Raw genomic sequence first — 16,429 nt, forward strand, 5'->3', positions numbered from 1 at the left:
CAGCCTGACCAACATGGAGAAACCCTGTCTCTACTACAAATATTAGCCGGGCATGATGGAGCACGCCTGTAATCCCAGCTACTCAGGAGGCAGAGGCAGGAGAATCGCTTAAACCTGAGGTTGTGGTGAGCCAAGATCATGCCATTGCACTCCAGCCTGGGCAACAAGAGCGAAACTCCATCTCAAAAAAAAAAAAAAAAAAAAAAGAAAGAAAAAATACTGGTCTAAGTGGACCCATGCAGTTCAAACCTGTGTTGGTCTAGGGTCAACTGCACTTCATAAGAAAAAGAGCTTTTTTTCTTTTGGTTTTTGAGACAGAGTCTCACCCTGTTACCCAGGCTGTACTGCAGTGACATGATCTCGGTCCACTGCAACTCACTGCAACCTCCACCTCCCGGGTTCAAGTGATTCTCCTGTGTTAGCCTCTGGAGTAGCTGCGACTATAGGCACCTGCCACCTTGCCCAGCTAACTGTTGTATTTTTAGTAGAGATGGGGTTTCACCATGTTGGCCAGGATGGTCTCGATCTCTTGACCTCGTGATCCGCCCACCTCGGCTTCCCAAAGTGCTGGAATTATAGCTGTGAGCCATGGTGCCTGGCCTGTTTTGTTTTTTTTGAGATGGAGTCTTGCTCTGTTACCCAGCTGGAGTGCAGTGGCGTGATCTCAGCTCACTGCAACCCTTGCCTCCTGGGTTCAAGCGATTCTCCTGCCTCAGCCTCCTGAGTAGTTGGGATTACAGGCACCGACCACCATGCCCGGCTAATTTTTGTATTTTTAATAGAGATGAGGTTTCACTGTGTTGGCCAGGCTAGTCTTGAACTCCTGATCTCATGATACGCCTGCCTCGGCCTCCCAAAGTGCTGGGATTACAGGTGTGAGCCACCTCGCTTGGGCAGAAAAAGGTTTTGAAATGTTTACAAAAGAGAAAGAAAAAAAGGTTAGGCTTTCCCGTCACCTTCTGGAGCAAGCAGGCCACCTGAGGCCAGTCTCTTCCTGCACTTCATCCTCATCACCGCGCAACCAACAGCCACATCTTTATAGTGAATACTTGCCTCCGCGGTGCTTTGACGGCCTCCTGCATGCCAGCTGGCAGGTGCACTTTTGTCAGCAGAGCAAAACCATTGATTTTCTGCCCATCAGTCCACGGCACAAACTGACCAGTTGCCGGTGGCCAGGATCAGAGCTGGAGGGTCCAGCCCTGGAGCCCAGAACCCTTCACAGCACTGGTCCCAACAAAGGTGGGTGGAATGTTCTCTCCCCACTGAATCACGTTCTGGTGCAGTTTAACTTCCAAGAAAGAGGCTGGGCAAGGCTGGGCGCAGTGGCTCACGCCTGTAATCCCAGCACTCTGGGAGGCCGAGGAGGGTGGATCACCTGAAGTCAGGAGTCCAAGACCAGCTTGGCCAGTATGGTGAAACCCTGTCTCTACTAAAAATACAAAAATTAGCCAGGCGTGCTGACGTGCATCTGTAATCCCAGCTACTTGGAAGACTGAGGTGAGAGAATCGCTTGAAACCGGGAGGGGGAGGTTGCAGTGAGCCAAGATCACACTCGAGCCTGGGCAAGAGAGCAAGACTCTGTCTCAAAAAAAAAAAAAAAAAAAAAAAAAAAATCAAGAAAAAGGCCAGGCACAGTGGTTCATTCCTGTAATCCCAGCACTTTGGGAGGCTGAGGCAGGTGAATTCCTTAAGCCCAGGAGTTTGAGACTAGCCTGGACTACACAGTAAGACCCTATCTCTACCAAAAACTTAAAAATTTGCCAGGCGTGGTGATGCAAGCCTGTGGTCCCAGCTACCCAGGAGGCTGAGGTGGGAGGATTGCTTGAACCTGGGAGGTGCAGGCTGAAGTAAGCCAGAACTGCACCACTGCGCTCCGGCCTGGGCAACAGAGTGAGACTCTGTCTCAAAAATAAAAAGGAAAGAAAAAGTAAAGAGGATCTCGGGGAATCACAGGAGGGTTGTTTTGCCATTTTTCTGGGGGCCTGAGCCCTGGAAGCCAGCGAGCACCGTTACAGAATAACGGGCAGGGCAGCAGGTGGCCACGCTGCTGGCTGGAAGCACTGGAGGAGCCTGCATCCCGCCTGTGCACGGAGAGCTCCCGGCTTGTGAGTGCACACACTCTCACGACTGGCTGGGAACTGCACCTAACAGTTGCGATGTGTTCATCATTGCACGATATTGCTCTTAACCACTTTTTAAGTAGAACCTGCGTGTGTGTGCTGTGTAGGTGAACATAGATGGTGCCTGTCCCTGGGGAGAGGAAAAGAATTAAATCTCGGAATTTGAGACACACACTCTTCTCCAGAAAGCAGGGCCAGCGGCAACCCCAGGCAGCGGTAAGGGACACGGCTGCAGCAGGCTGCGCCAACCACAAATATTTGCACAGGTGAACACCGTAGAAAAGGACGTCAAATGGAGCATGCAGGTGGCTGGGGAGAAGGATGAGCCTCATGGAGCCCCACACCCTGAGCTTCTGCAGGGAGTGGCCGAAGCCTGTGTTCACACACAGACCCAGCAGCTAGCCCCCCTCCACCCCACAAACCAGCCACACACAGGCCAAGGTCACTCATGGCCTTGTGGCATGCAGCCTGAGGTTAATTAAGACTCGCCTATAACCCCAGGCCTTTGGGAGGCCGAGGCAGGAGGATCTTAAGCCAAGGGGTTCCAGACCAGCCTAGGAAACATAGTGAGATCCCATCTCTACAAAAATTAAAATTAAAAAGTAGCCGGGTGGCTGGGCACAGTAGCTCATGCCTGTAATCCCAGCACTTTGGGAGGCCGAGGCAGGTGTATCACGAGGTTAGGAGTTTGAGATCAGCCTGGCCAACATGGTGAAACCCCGTCTCTACTAAAAATGCAAAAATTAGGCTGGGCGCGGTGGCTCACGCCTGTAATCCCAGCACTTTGGGAGGCCAAGGCGGGCAGATCATGAGGTGAGGAAATCAAGACCATCTGGGCCAATGTGGTGAAACCCTGTCTCTACTAAAAATACAAAAAAATTAGCTGGGCGTGGTGGCACACACCTGTAGTCCCAGCTACTCGGGAGGATGAGGCAGAAGAATTACTTGAACCCAGGAGGCGGAGATTGCAGTGAGCCAATATAGCGCCACTGCACTACAGCCTGGGTGACAGTGTGGGACTCCGTCTCAGGAAAAAAAAAAAAAAGTAGCCAGGCAAGGTGCAGTGGCTGACGCCTGTAATCCTAGCACTCTGGGAGGCTGAGACAGGTGGATCACCTGTGGTCAGGAGTTTAAGACCAACCTGACCAACAATACGGTGAAACCCCATCTCTAAAAACATACAAAAATTAGCTGGGCATGATGATGGGTGCTTGTAATCCCAGCTACTCAGGAGACTGAGTTGGGAGAATTGCTTGAACCCAGGAGGTGGAGGCTGCAGTGAGCCAAGGCTGAGCCACTGCAATCCAGCCTGGGGTGAAGGAGCGAGACTCCAACTCAAAAAAAAAAAAAAAAGTAGCCGGGTTTGGTGGCCTCTAATCCCGGCGACTCAGGAGGCTGAGGTGAGAGGATCACTTGAGCCCAGGAGGCAGATGCTGTAGTGAGACAAGATCGTGCCCCTGCCCTCCAGCCTGGGCGACCGAGTGAGGTTTTCTCTCAAAAACAAAACAGATGAACGGTAAGATGTGTGTTCATATGTCAAATGTTTATTTTTCTTTACTTAGAACGACAATAAGTAGCAAACAGAACCACTGTGACAAGCTGAGAGAGGAAGGAGTGAAGGAAAAAGAGACTGTGGGAAAAGCACAAAGCTTTCTATTTTCGTACCTTTTGTCTGAGTTTTCAATGTGCACCACGCCCTAAAAATTATGTAGCCTTGGATGTAATGCACACACCCAAAAGCTCTTTGGAGCCCTCAGTGATTACTATTGTCACCCAGGCTGGAGTGCAGTGGCTCAATCTCAGCTCACTGCAACCTCCGCCTCCCAGGTGCAGGTGACTCTTGTGCCTCAGCCTCCCAAAGGGCACGGGAGTGAGCCACCACACCTGGCCACTAGATTCCGCCCCCCCCCCCGAGACAGAGTTTTGCTCTTGTTGCCCAGGTTGGAGTGTAATGGCGCCATCTCGGCTCACCGCAACCTCTGCCTCCCAGGTTCAAGCGATTCTCCTGCTTCAGCCTCCTGAGTAGCTGGGATTATAAGCATGAGCCACCATGCCCGGCTAATTTTGCATTTTTAGTACAGACGAGGTTTCTCCATGTTGGTCAGGCTGGTCTTGAACTCCTGACCTCAGGTGATCCTCCTGCCTCGGCTTCCCAAAGTGCTGGGATTACAGGTATAAGACACCATGCCGGACCAATTCTTTTTTTAAGGGATGATTTGTAAAAATAAAGGTCAGCAACTGGGGAGCAGTGCTAGACCAAGGCCCGTTTTTGCTCCACTTCCTAGCCCTGAACCGAATGTAACTAAGTCAGTGGGCACCTCCACCGCCCGGATACTCCCCTCCCTTCCAACTGCGAGCTCCTCAAAGATGAGGGCAATGTGGGCTCCAAAAAGCATATGGCACATGAATGCATGTGTGAGTGAGTGCAGACAATCTGTCCACATGGGTGTCAGTTTTCCTGCTAGTGAAACAAACTCCAACAAAAGGTTTCTTTTTCCCTAAGGCAAGGAAAAAAGAAGAAAAAAGAGAAAAAAGCCTTCCATAGATTGCTTGCCTCGTGGGCTGTGTCCACAGAAGAGAATAGATTGCGTTGAAATCCGGGAGCCTTTTCTCTGAAACCCAAGGTCTGTGAGGAGCGGAAGGTGGATGATGGGAAAATCTGATAAGAGTCTAATATTCAAAAGAGCCGGGTTACATGTGCACAGCCTTGAATGGAGACGTGGGCCAGGTGCTCTCAGAGTGCACTGAAATTGTTTTGTTATCTAGATGAGACACAAATGTTTTGGAGGAGTGATGGTGGAAGACAGCCGAAGACTTCCTGCCATTTGAGTGTTTATAGTCCCTCCCAGTCTCAATCATTGCTCCTAAAAGCATCCACATCAAGATGGTGATTAAATGCAAATACTTCATCAGGCGTCCCCCGAATCCCAGGGCACAGATGGGCCACCTGCTCCTTCCCGCCCTGCGTCAAGGGAGCATTAAAGCTGCAACCCAGGCTGGACTGAGGGAGGACGCCCAGCGTTCTCCTTGGGGATCCCCTGATAAGGAGGAACAAGATCCATCCTTAGGTGGGTTGAGTTTTTCTTCAGGAATTCAGTTTCATCCATCTGTAACAGAAAACTCAATATAGGGCTGGGTGCGGTGGCTCACGCCTGTAATCGCAGCACTTTGGGAGGCTGAGGTGGGCGGATCACCTGAGGTCAGGAGTTCGAGACCAGCCTGGCCAACATGGTGAAACCCCGTCTCTATTAAAAATACAAAATTAGTTAGGTGTGGTGGCGGGCACTAGTAATCCCAGCTACTTGGAAGGCTGAGGCAGGAGAATTGCTTGAATCTGGGGGACTGAGGTGAGCCGAGATGGTGCTACTGCACTCCAGGCGGGGCTACAGAGCAAGATTCCATCTAAAAAAAAAAAGAAAGAAAAATTTAGCCTGATGTGGTGGAGCTCATCTGTAGCTGCTCAGGAGGTTGAGCGGGGAGGATTGCTTGAGCCCAGGAGGTCAAGACTGCAGCAAGCTGAAATTGCACCACTGCACTTCAGCCTGGGCAACAGAGTGAGACCCTGTTTCAAAAAAAAAAGTGAATTCCAGCACTTTGGGAGGCTGAGGTGGGTGGATCACGAGGTCAAGAGATCGAGACCATCCTGGTCAACATGGTAACCAGGATATTTTATATTTTATACTAAAAATATAAAAAATTGGCTGGGCATGGTGGCGCGTGCCTGTAATCCCAGCTACTCAGGAGGCTGAGGCAGGAGAATTGCCTGAACCCAGGAGGCGGAGGTTGCAGTGAGCCGAGATTGCGCCATTGCACTCCAGCCTGGGTAACAAGAGCGAAACTCCGTCTCAAAAAAAAAAAAGTTCTCTAGATGTCACAGTGAAGTGATGGGTGTCAGCCCCAGGGAGAATGACACGGAGAACAGTGAAGAACCAAGCACGGTGGTTCATCTTATAACCCCAGCACTTTGGGAGGCAGAGGTGGGAGAATCGCTTGAGCCCAGGAGTTTGAGACCAGCCTGGGGAACTTACGGAGATCCTATCTCTACGAAAAAAAAACAAAAAAATTAGCTGGATGTGGTGTGGCACGCCTGTAATCCCAGCTACTTGAGGGGCTGACATGGGAGGATCGCTTGAGCCTGGGAGGTTCAGGCTGCAGTGAGCCGTGATTGATCTTGGAAGCCTGTCCCACTGGAAATGTACTCAGGTGACAACAGAAGGAAGGGCCCATGTCTTGGGAGGGCTGTCAGGGCCATGGCCACGTGATCACACCACTGGACTCCAGCCTGAGTGACAGAGCAAGACCCTGTCTCAAAAACAAAAAGTAGACGTTTTAACATATTGCAACAGTATCTGTTTTAAGGTTCTAAGATCTTACAGCAAATTACTGTTATTATTATTTTATTTTTATTTATTGATTTATTTTGAGACGAAGTTTTGCTCTTGTTGCTCAGGCTGGAGTGCAACGGCGTGATCTCAGCTCATTGCGACCTGCGCCTCCCAGGTGCAAGCCTGCCAGATACCTGGCAATGATGCAGATGGCTGGAGTACAGTGGTGCCATCTTAGCTCACTGCAACCTCTGCCTCCCGGCGTTCAAGCAATTTTCCTGCCTCAGCCTCCAGAGTGTCTGGGACCTGGCTAAGTTTTCTATTTTCAGCCGAGATGGGATTTTACCAAGTCGTCCAGATTGGCCTCTAACTCCGATTCTTAAGGCTGGGTGACTGCAACAGATACTGTCTGGCCCACAAAGCCCTTTACATATAGCAATTTACAGAAGAATTTTCGTCCCTGTGATAGACGGTGGCTCATGCCTGTAATCCCAGTGCTTTGGTAAGCTGAAGCAGGAAGCTTGCTTGAGTCCAGCAGTTCAAGACCAGCCCCGACAATACAGTGAGACCCACATCTCTACAAAAGTATAAAACTTAGCTGGGCGTGGTGGTGTGCACCTATGGTCATGGGAAGCTGAGGTGGGAGGATCACCTGAGTCCAGGGAGGTTGAGGCTGCAGTGAGCTGTGATTGTGCCACTGCACTCCAGCCTGGGCGACAGAGTGAGACCCTGTTTCAGGGGAAAAAAAAAAGATGATTAGTCCTTTGATGGAGTGAGGAGTGGGGCGTGAGACTAATTATGCCAGTAATTAATCTCTTAGTCTTTCAGCTCCTGGGAGGAATATTGTAGTCACAGGATCAATGCTGGAAAAACTATTTTTGTAATTATAGTTTTGTTACATAAAAGCTTGTACTGTAATGAATTAAAATAACTGCCATTTTTTCCTATTGATCAGAACACGTGAGGTTTATGACTATATATTTTGCCTGTCACTCCTTTGTGACAGCTCCTGGATGTCCTGACAGCTGGCATGCTCTGGGGAGCTGACCGTGTAGCCAGCCACAGACGTACGAGCTGTTTCAGCTCTGACCCTTGTTCACTCACCCCTGACTTCTACATCAAGCGGCAAGGGCGAGTGAGCATTTCTAACCCTTGTTTCTGTTCATGTACATCCAGAATATCCTGACAAGTCAATTCTATTGTTAGGAACAAACCAGTTTCACAGAACTGCCATACAAAATGGAAGAAACACATTCTTTACACAACAAGGGAGCCCTGATCTTATGAACGCACAACTCCACTCTTGCAGGCTGGTGTTTTGAAGCGTCACGTCTTATGAGAAGCCTGTTGTGTCCTGGTGAAGCTGACACTGTTTGCTTAATCTTATGTAGATTTCTGCAAAAAATTAATTTACCAAAACGTGACAAAATTTTTAAAAATTTAAAATATTGCTTCGCTGAGGCTCAAATGAAAAATGCATGAAAGCTATTTTTATATTTTTTTTCTCTCCTTTAAAATGGACTTAAAATGCTAGTTTATTCTTTTGGAAAGAGAAAAATATGTTCTTTTATTTATTTATTTTCAGATGGAATCTTGCTCTGTCACCCAGGCTGGAGTACAGCCACTGCGCCTGGCCAAAAATATGTTCTTTTAAAGACAGAGACTGGGCCAGGCGAGGTGGCTCACACCTGTAATCCCAGCACTTTGGGAGGCTGAGGCAGGTGGATCACCTGAGGTTAGGAGTTCGAAACCAGCTAGGCCAGACCAACATGGTGAAACCCCATCTCTACTAAAAAATACAAAAATGAGCTGAACATCGCGGCACGCACCTGCAATCCCAGCTACTTGGGAGGCTGAGGCAGGAGAATTGCTTGAACTTGGGTGACGGAGGTTTCAGCTGAGATCTGCCACTGAACTCCAGCCTGGGTGACAGAGTGAGACTTCATCTCAAAAAAGAAAAAAAGAGACTGAAAAGGAATAGGGAGAAATAAAAAACCCAAGTCTTCCCATTATATTTAAAATGGTGAAATGCAGGTGCCTTAGTTTTCTTCCCAGTATTATTTGAAAATTTAAAAACTAAACAAATGAGGAAAAGAAAAACTGTACTGTGGGAAGCAGAAAAGCTCCTTTTCAAAGTTTCCTTTCTTGTTAAAGAATAAACGTGCCAATAATTCTTTGTTCAGCCCTCTCCTATGTAGCTTTAGACACGCCGTGCTTACAGGCACGTAGTACATTGCATGTCCTTGTACTTTAACCAAGATACCTGTGCTGGACGTGCTCACAGGCATGTCCAGCTCTCTATTTGCTTCTACGTGTTTAAAAAGGTTTTAAGATATTAGCCAATCAGGCTTTAGTTTAAATGGTAAGGTCTGCTGGCTCCAGCCAACAGAGCTCAGACACGGCAGTAAGGACGACCCCAAATGCGTAAGGGATAAATGTGTGTGTTTTCCTTTGATCATTGGAGTCTCCTGGCAAGATGGCTAGCGAGGGTCCCCTTCCTGCAGTCCAGGAAGTAAAAACTGTGTTGCTGAAAGATATTTGTCTCAGTGCTGATTTTTCCTTGCGGCACTGAGCATCTATTTCCAACAAGTATCTTTTCAGAATTCCCTTCATGTTATGATAACTGGCCTTAAGAGACGTTTGTGCAAGATCCTAAGTTTCAAGTGAAGCAGCAGCCGCGCAGCTCTGGAGTCGGCATGGGGAACAGAGGTGAGTTCCCATCGTAGCTCTCTGTGCTGCCCGCTTCGGGCAGCGGCCAGGCCCTCAGCTCCTTCAGGTCCCACCACATCTCCTCCACTGGCTGCTCGAGTCCTGAGCCGGGCGTGTGTGCATCGTGGAGGAGGCGGGTAGCAGCTTATTTATTGTTTGGCATCGAGGCTGGTGGCAGTGAGAGACAGATGTGGTTCCAGCTTCTCACTCTCCCTGCTTCACACAGATTTTTTTTTTTCTACCAGCGCTTCTTGCTAAAACCGGCTTCACCCAATGTAGGTGCAGAAGTCAGTGGGAAGCAGCTCCCTGGGCTTGCTCCCATAATCACGGAAAATCCAATCCCTATACTTAGTTTATTTATTTTGATTTAATTTAAAATTTTAATTGTATTTATTCTGGAGACAGGGCCTCACTCCATTATCCAGGCTGGAGTGCAGTGGTACAATCACAGCTCACTGCAGCTTCCATCTCCCAGGCTCAAGTGATCCTCCTGCCTCAGCCTCCCAAGTAGCTGGGAACACAGGTGTGAGCCACCATGCCAAGATAGTTTTATGTAGAGACAAGGTTTTGTCATTGCTGCCCAGGCTGGTGCTAAACTCCTGGGCTCAAGTGAGCCTCCTGCTGGGATTACAGGCATGAGCCACTGCACCTGGCCTAATTCTTCTTTGCTTTTCTTTTTTGAAGCAGAGTCTTGCTCTCTGTTGCCCAGGCTGGAGTGCAGTGGCACGATCTCAGCTCACTGTAACCCCCACCTCCCAGGTTCAAGCCATTCTCCTTCCTCAGTCACCCGAGTAGCTGGGGTTAAAGGTGTGTGCTCCCATGCCGGCTAATTTCTATATGTATATTTTTTGAGACGGAGTCTTGTTCTGTCTCCAGGCTGGAGTGCAGTGGCGAGATCTCGGCTCACTGCAATCTCCATATCCTGAGTTCAAGTGATCCTCCTGCCTCAGTCTCCCGAGGAGCTGGGACTGTAGGTGCCACCACACCTGGCTAATCTTTGTATTGTTAGTAGAGACAGGATTTCACCATGTTGGCCTGGATGATCTCTTTTTTTTTTTTGAGACGGAGTTTCGCTCGTTACCCAGGCTGGTGGGCAATGGCGCGATCTCGGCTCACCGCAACCTCCGCCTCCTGGGTTCAGGCAATTCTCCCGCCTCAGCCTCCTGAGTAGCTGGGATTACAGGCATGCGCCACCATGCCCAGCTAATTTTTTTGTATTTTTAGTAGAGATGGGGTTTCACCATGTTGACCAGGATGGTCTCGATCTCTTGACCTCGGGATCCACCCGCCTCGGCCTCCCAAAGTGCTGGGATTACAGGCACGAGCCACTGTGCCCGGCCATAATTTCTGTATTTTTAGGAGAGGCAAGGGTTTCACCATGATGGCCAGGCTGGTCTTGAACTCCTGATCTCAAGGGATCCGCCCACCTCAGTCTCCCAAACTGCTGTGATTACAGGTGTGAGCCACTGCATTCGGTGGTAATTCTCTATTTAATGTCACTCCGTGAGGGTCCTGCTTCCTCAATCACACAGATGAATTTTACCCTAACAGATATATACAGATGTATCTAATGTTGATGTCATTTTAAATCAGTGGGGAATGGAAAGATGATTCATTCAACAAACATCACTGAAAAAAACTAGTTGACATATTTGGAAAATACATATCTTAATGTTCTTCATAAAAATGTTTTAAAACCTCAAACTATAAACATACTGAGAAAAGTAGACTATGGGTATAACCCTGGAATACAGAAACAAAATGCAAACGGATAAGGGTCAAAACGTAAATTTATCAAATTATCAAATAAATCGAAATTATAAGTTACTTAGAGGCTGTTTTTCAGGTTTGACCTACAGATTGTTAAAATAAAAATTCTGGCCGGGCGTGGTGGCTCAAGCCTGTAATCCCAGCACTTTGGGAGGCTGAGGCGGGCGAATCACGAGGTCAAGGGATCAAGACCATTCTGGCCAACAGGGTGAAACCCCGTTTCTACTAAAATACAAAAAATTAGCTGGGTGTGGTGGTGCACGCCTGTACTCCCAGCTACTTGGGAGGCTGAGGCAGGAGAATTGCTTGAACCCAGGAGGCAGAGGTTGCAGTGAGCCGAGATCGTGCCACTGCACTCCAGCCTGGCACCTAGTGACAGAGTGAGACTCTGTCTCAAAAACAAAACAACAACAACAAAATTCTAAGGCTGGGTGCGGAGGCTCATGCCTGTAATCCCAGCACTTTGGGAGGTCAAGGCGGGCAGATCACAAGATAAGGAATTAGAGATCGGCCTGGTCAAAATGGTGAAACTTCGTCTCTACTAAAAATACAAAAATTAGCTGGTGTGGTGGCGGGCACCTGTAATCCCAGCTATTTGGGAGGCTGAGGCAGGAGAATCACTTGAACCCAGGAGGTGTAGGTTGTGGTGAGCCACGGCTCCATTGCACTCCAGCCTCAGTGACAGAGCTACACTCCATCTCAAAAAAAAAAAAAAAAAAAAAAAATTCTAGGTAGCTGGGCTCAGTGGTATAAGCCCGTGTTCCCAGCTCGGGAGGCTGAGGCAAGAGGATGGCTGGAGCCCTGGAGTTCAAGGCTGTGGTACACTATGGTCACGCCTGTGAATAGCTGCTGTACTTCAGCCTGAGTAACGTAGTGATATCCTGCCTCAAAAAAACCTCAGAGATTCACTGTGAGTCAAGGCATCCAGCTATATGCTAAAGTTGGGCAAATTTTAAAAATGGAGAGAAAAAGAGAGAAAAAGATAGACAGACAGAATACTGGTGCTTGAATGGAGCTTCGTGGGCCTGGTATGGAGCCACCAACCTTCGGCCACAATGGGGAATCAGGATTCCTTCTTGGCTAGACAGCAGCTACAGGTCAGGAGACAGCTGAAGAGCTAGATGTCTCTGGAGACAAAGAGCTCAAGCTTGGAGAACAATAAAGAACCTCCCCCAACTGCATCCGTCAAGGACTCACTCTGCTGCAATGCTGACCATTCCTGCTCAGTCTGCAGTCAGAAACTCTCCGGCTTTATCTCCCATCAGTCTACTGCGGTTTTCCCTTTCCAGGCCTTCTATGATTTGTCATCAAAAAAGACAACCTCTACTTTTTTTTTTTTTGGATTTTGATAAACACTGAAGAAGGTGGAGCTGTTAAATTTATCTTGGGGAAACCTCAGAACTGGTCTGTTTGGTGTGGTGGAACCTCTTGCTGCTTTCAATACACGATTAGTAATCAACTGTTTTGTATACTTGTTTTCAGTTTTCATTTCGACAAGCAAGCACCGTAGTAACAGCTATTAGAATAAAATCTCGTAACTATTATGAAGAAATGACCCAGGGCTCTGCTTAGGCAGTTCCCACAGGCTGTCATCACCTGTCTCCCCTGTTTTGACAGCGTCCTTCTGACTGTAGCCCCACGAGTCCTGGGCTGGCTCACTGCTCCCTTGCCTCCTCCAGGCAGAGTGAGTTGCTCTCTGACACGTCCACCTGTCTTCTCCCCCAGCGTGCACATCACAGTCATAGTGACTATGTACTATCTCCTGCCTCAGAAGACTGAGCTCCTGGGACCATGGATTGGGCTCATGCTCATCCCTGCAGCCCCATCCCTCTCTACACAGGCCCAACATACGGTCAATGTGGAACTAAGTCTTGGTCTCCCTGATGACGGGCGTTCCCTGCCTCAACCTGTTCCACACGCAGATGCCTGATCACATCCTAAAGCAAAGTTGATTATGCCACCCCCAACTCAAGATTGTTTCCTGGCTGACTTTCGATTTTGAAACTCAATTGTTAGCATTCGGGCCTCGAACGTGGTGCACCCAGGACCGTTAGAATAAATGGCGAGGAAAGGTTGAGGTGAGAGTCCACGTCGGGGTCGACGTTAGGCAAACTGATCCTAAGTAAATTGAGAGCCCAGTGAAGCACACGATTTCCTCTCTCCCGCTCTTCCTCAAACACTCAAGCACCATGTGTCAGTTTCTGCGCTGAGTCTTAACAAAAGACCCCAAAGAGACACAGACCTTGTTCCGTCTCTCCATGTGGGCTGTTGTCTCAATCCAGTGGTATGCTGCTCAATGTTTAACAACTGACTTTCTGGGAGGAAAATTTTTAAAAAGCCCCGATTTCTACGGTTTGCCAATTGCTATGGTGTAAATATTCCCACCACAGCTGATTTAAAGTCTCCAATATGATGTCATGGAACACAGAGCTGGAAAAAAACGTGCACCAGCGTATCATTACATAGTATGCCCATCATACAAATACGATCGATGTTAATCACTCCAAGAACAGAGAGTCGTAAAACAGCAAAATAATTTGCCAGTGGTAAATTGAGTGTTTTCTTCCTTTATTTACTTACTTATTTATTATTATTTTTGACACAGAGTCTCGCCTTGCTCTGTCTCCTAGGCTGGAATGCAGTGGTACAATCTCAGTTCACTGCAACCTTCACCTCCCGGTTTAAGTGATTCTCCTGCCCCAGCCTCCCACCTACCTGGGATTACAGGCATGCACCATGACGCCTGGCTAATTTTTTTTTTTTTTTTTTTTTTTTGAGACAGAGTCTTGCTCTGTCGCCAGGCTGGAGTGCAGTGGTGCAATCTCGGCTCACTGCAACCTCCACCTCCCGGGTTCAAGCGATTCTCCCGCTTTAGCCTCTGGAGTAGCTGGGACTACAGGCGCCTGTCACCACACCCAGCTCATTTCTGTATTTTTAGTAGAGATTGGGTTTCACCATGTTGGCCAGGATGGTCTCCATCTCCTGACCCCATGATCCACCCACCTCGGCCTCCCAAAGTGCTGGGGTTACAGGTGTGAGCCACCGCGCCGCCCTCTACCTCTGTTTTTAATACAATGTATTTAATTGTAGACTTGTAAAATTTATTTGTAAATAATGACGTCAAAAATGTATTTAACATCCACCTTGCAAAATTTCCGAAAATCTAACCACGCGCTCTAGCGAATCCAGCACTGCCTTCCCATGCGGTTTTTGACGGTGCCCATTTTACTTTGTCACGTTTGGGGCTTTTAGTGGTCAGGACACACGCAAAGCCTGGAAGAGGAACGAGGCCAACCGGAGCGACAAAGCCCGGTTGCAGTCCCTAACGCGGCCACCGGGGGGCGACAGACACAGGCCAATGCGCCGCTGGGGACCGGAGGCCCGCTCGCCGGCTTGGCCTCTTCTCCTCCCGCAAGGAGGACTGAGACGCTTTGCCCGATATTCTGGGGTGGCCCGGCACAGGGGCGGTGGCGGGGGTCTGGGGCGCCGAGGGGCCGCTCCTCACCCGGACTTAGGTACCTGGTGTTGAGAACCAGCGCTCTCCATCCGCAGTGTCCCAAGTGGCTCCGGACACCGTGCCAGCTGACTCTGGAGACCGCCATAACCCCTACCCGGCAGCCTCTGCGGCCGGAAGTCGGCTCGGCCGGTGCTCGGCCTCCCTCCCGCAGCTCCCGCGTTTCCGCAGGCTGAGTGTCCGCCCAGGTGCAGGTCATTGGCTTCGTTGGCTGCAGTTCATCACCGGACAATTAGCTTATGATCTTCCCGAATCCGAAGACCAGCTGGAGTGCTGAGGAGGAACTGGGGACGGCAGCTTCCTCCTGAGTCACCTCGAGACGGCAGCCCGCGGGGAAACGCAGGGAAGGAGACCAGGCTGCCTTCCTTGGGCGGAAACGCCTGGAGTTTATTCTATTTATTTATTTATTTTTTGGAGACGGAGTTTCGCTCTTGTTACCCAGGCTGGAGTGCAATGGCGCGATCTCGGCTCACCGCAACCTCCGCCTCCTGGATTCAAGCAGTTCTCCTGCCTCAGCCTCCCAAGTAGCTGAGACTGAAGGCGCCTGCCACCATGCCTGGCTAATTTTTTGTATTTTTAGTAGAGACGGGGTTTCACCATGTTGACCAGGATGGTCTCGATCTCTTGACCTTGTGATCCACCCGCCTCGGCCTCCCAAAGTGCTGGGATTACAGGCGTGAGCCACCGCGCCCGGCCAAGCCTGGAGTTTAGATGAAGAAGCATGGATTCTTCTCTAGACCTCCTGCCAACTTTTTACCTGACTTTGGGCGAAACATTTAACTCTCTGCTGGCCTTGGTTTCTTTAGTAAACACGGACTCCTGCCCCGTCCAGCCTTTTTAAAGTTTATATTTTAATTTTTTTGGGAGTCTCTGTCACTCAGGCTGGAGTGCCAGTGGGGCGATCTCAGCTCACTACAGCCTTGAATTCCTGGGCATTCCCCTTTCTTGTTGGCAGACAGTGCCCACTTCTCCAAGGAATTACTCCAGTGCTTCATCCAACCAGACTGGACACAGCCTACTGTGTTGGTCCTGCTCCGCTGATGGTGGCTCCCGGAAATAGCCTCAAAACAAGCAGCTTGGGAGGCTGAAGCGGGTGGATCACGAGGTTGAGAGATAGAGACCATCCTGGTCAACATGGTGAAACCCCGTCTCTACTAAAAATACAAAAAATTAGCTGGGCGTGGTGGCGCGTGCCTGTAGTCCCAGCTACTCGGGAGGCTGAGGCGGGAGAATTGCCTGAACCCAGGAGGCGGAGGTTGCGGTGAGCCGAGATCGCGCCATTGCACTCCAGCCTGGGTAACAAGAGCGAAACTCCGTCTCAAAAAAAAAAAAAACAAAAAAACAAGCAGCTGATAAGACAAAACTGAGTTGTTGCCTATCATGCTAAGGGGAAAGCATTATCTTGAAAGAGCCATTGTAGAGCGGATGTGGGGAGGGCAACACTGGAGTAGTGAGGTTTAGGGGGTTGCTTTCGGGCAGGTCCTTTGATGTAGGGCTTAATTACGGCTGGGTAAGGCTCACCTTATAATAGTTCAGGATTGTTGGTCACAGTAGTTTAGTATTGGTGGTCACGATGCAGTGAGGGCTTTAAAGACTCTTGGAGCTTTCTTTGATGCTACCCATTGAAGAGCTGCGTGGCTTTTATGAATAAATGGATTTTCCTGAACTCAAGCAGTAAGGTTATTTGCAACTTTTGTCTTCCTGGCCAAGTGTTTCCTGGAATGGTAAAGTCACGATAATGCAGTCATATTATTTCCCTTCAGCAACTGTGAGCCAGAGTACTCTGCTATTTGTACCCAGAGGCACCCTGTTATGGTTTCCTTGTGTGTAAGATGGGGATTATATTGCTGGGAGAAGGGGAGGAGCTGGGCATGTAGCAACACGTCGTAGCCTTTCGGTATTACAGCAATGCAGGGCTTACGAAAATGTCTGGGATCTGAAAAATTATTCTTACTCTCAAATAGGAAATGGAGTTGCAAAATGGAATTAAA

At 49.1% G+C, this 16,429-nt stretch overlaps 1 long non-coding RNA gene across 1 annotated transcript in view; it reads right to left on the minus strand.

Annotated features, from left to right (window-relative positions):
* LOC128929233 (uncharacterized) overlaps positions 1–14,533 on the minus strand; it is a 38,044-nt gene extending 23,511 nt beyond the window's left edge. The window contains exon 1 of the long non-coding RNA XR_008475314.2: positions 14,444–14,533. This is a non-coding gene — a long non-coding RNA (uncharacterized LOC128929233). The remainder of the gene's footprint in view (positions 1–14,443) is intronic.
* Between the last annotated feature and the right edge of the window lie 1,896 nt (positions 14,534–16,429).

Source organism: Callithrix jacchus, chromosome 12 (genome assembly GCF_049354715.1).
Source record: "Callithrix jacchus isolate 240 chromosome 12, calJac240_pri, whole genome shotgun sequence".
In the NCBI taxonomy this organism is placed as follows: Eukaryota; Metazoa; Chordata; class Mammalia; order Primates; family Cebidae; genus Callithrix; species Callithrix jacchus.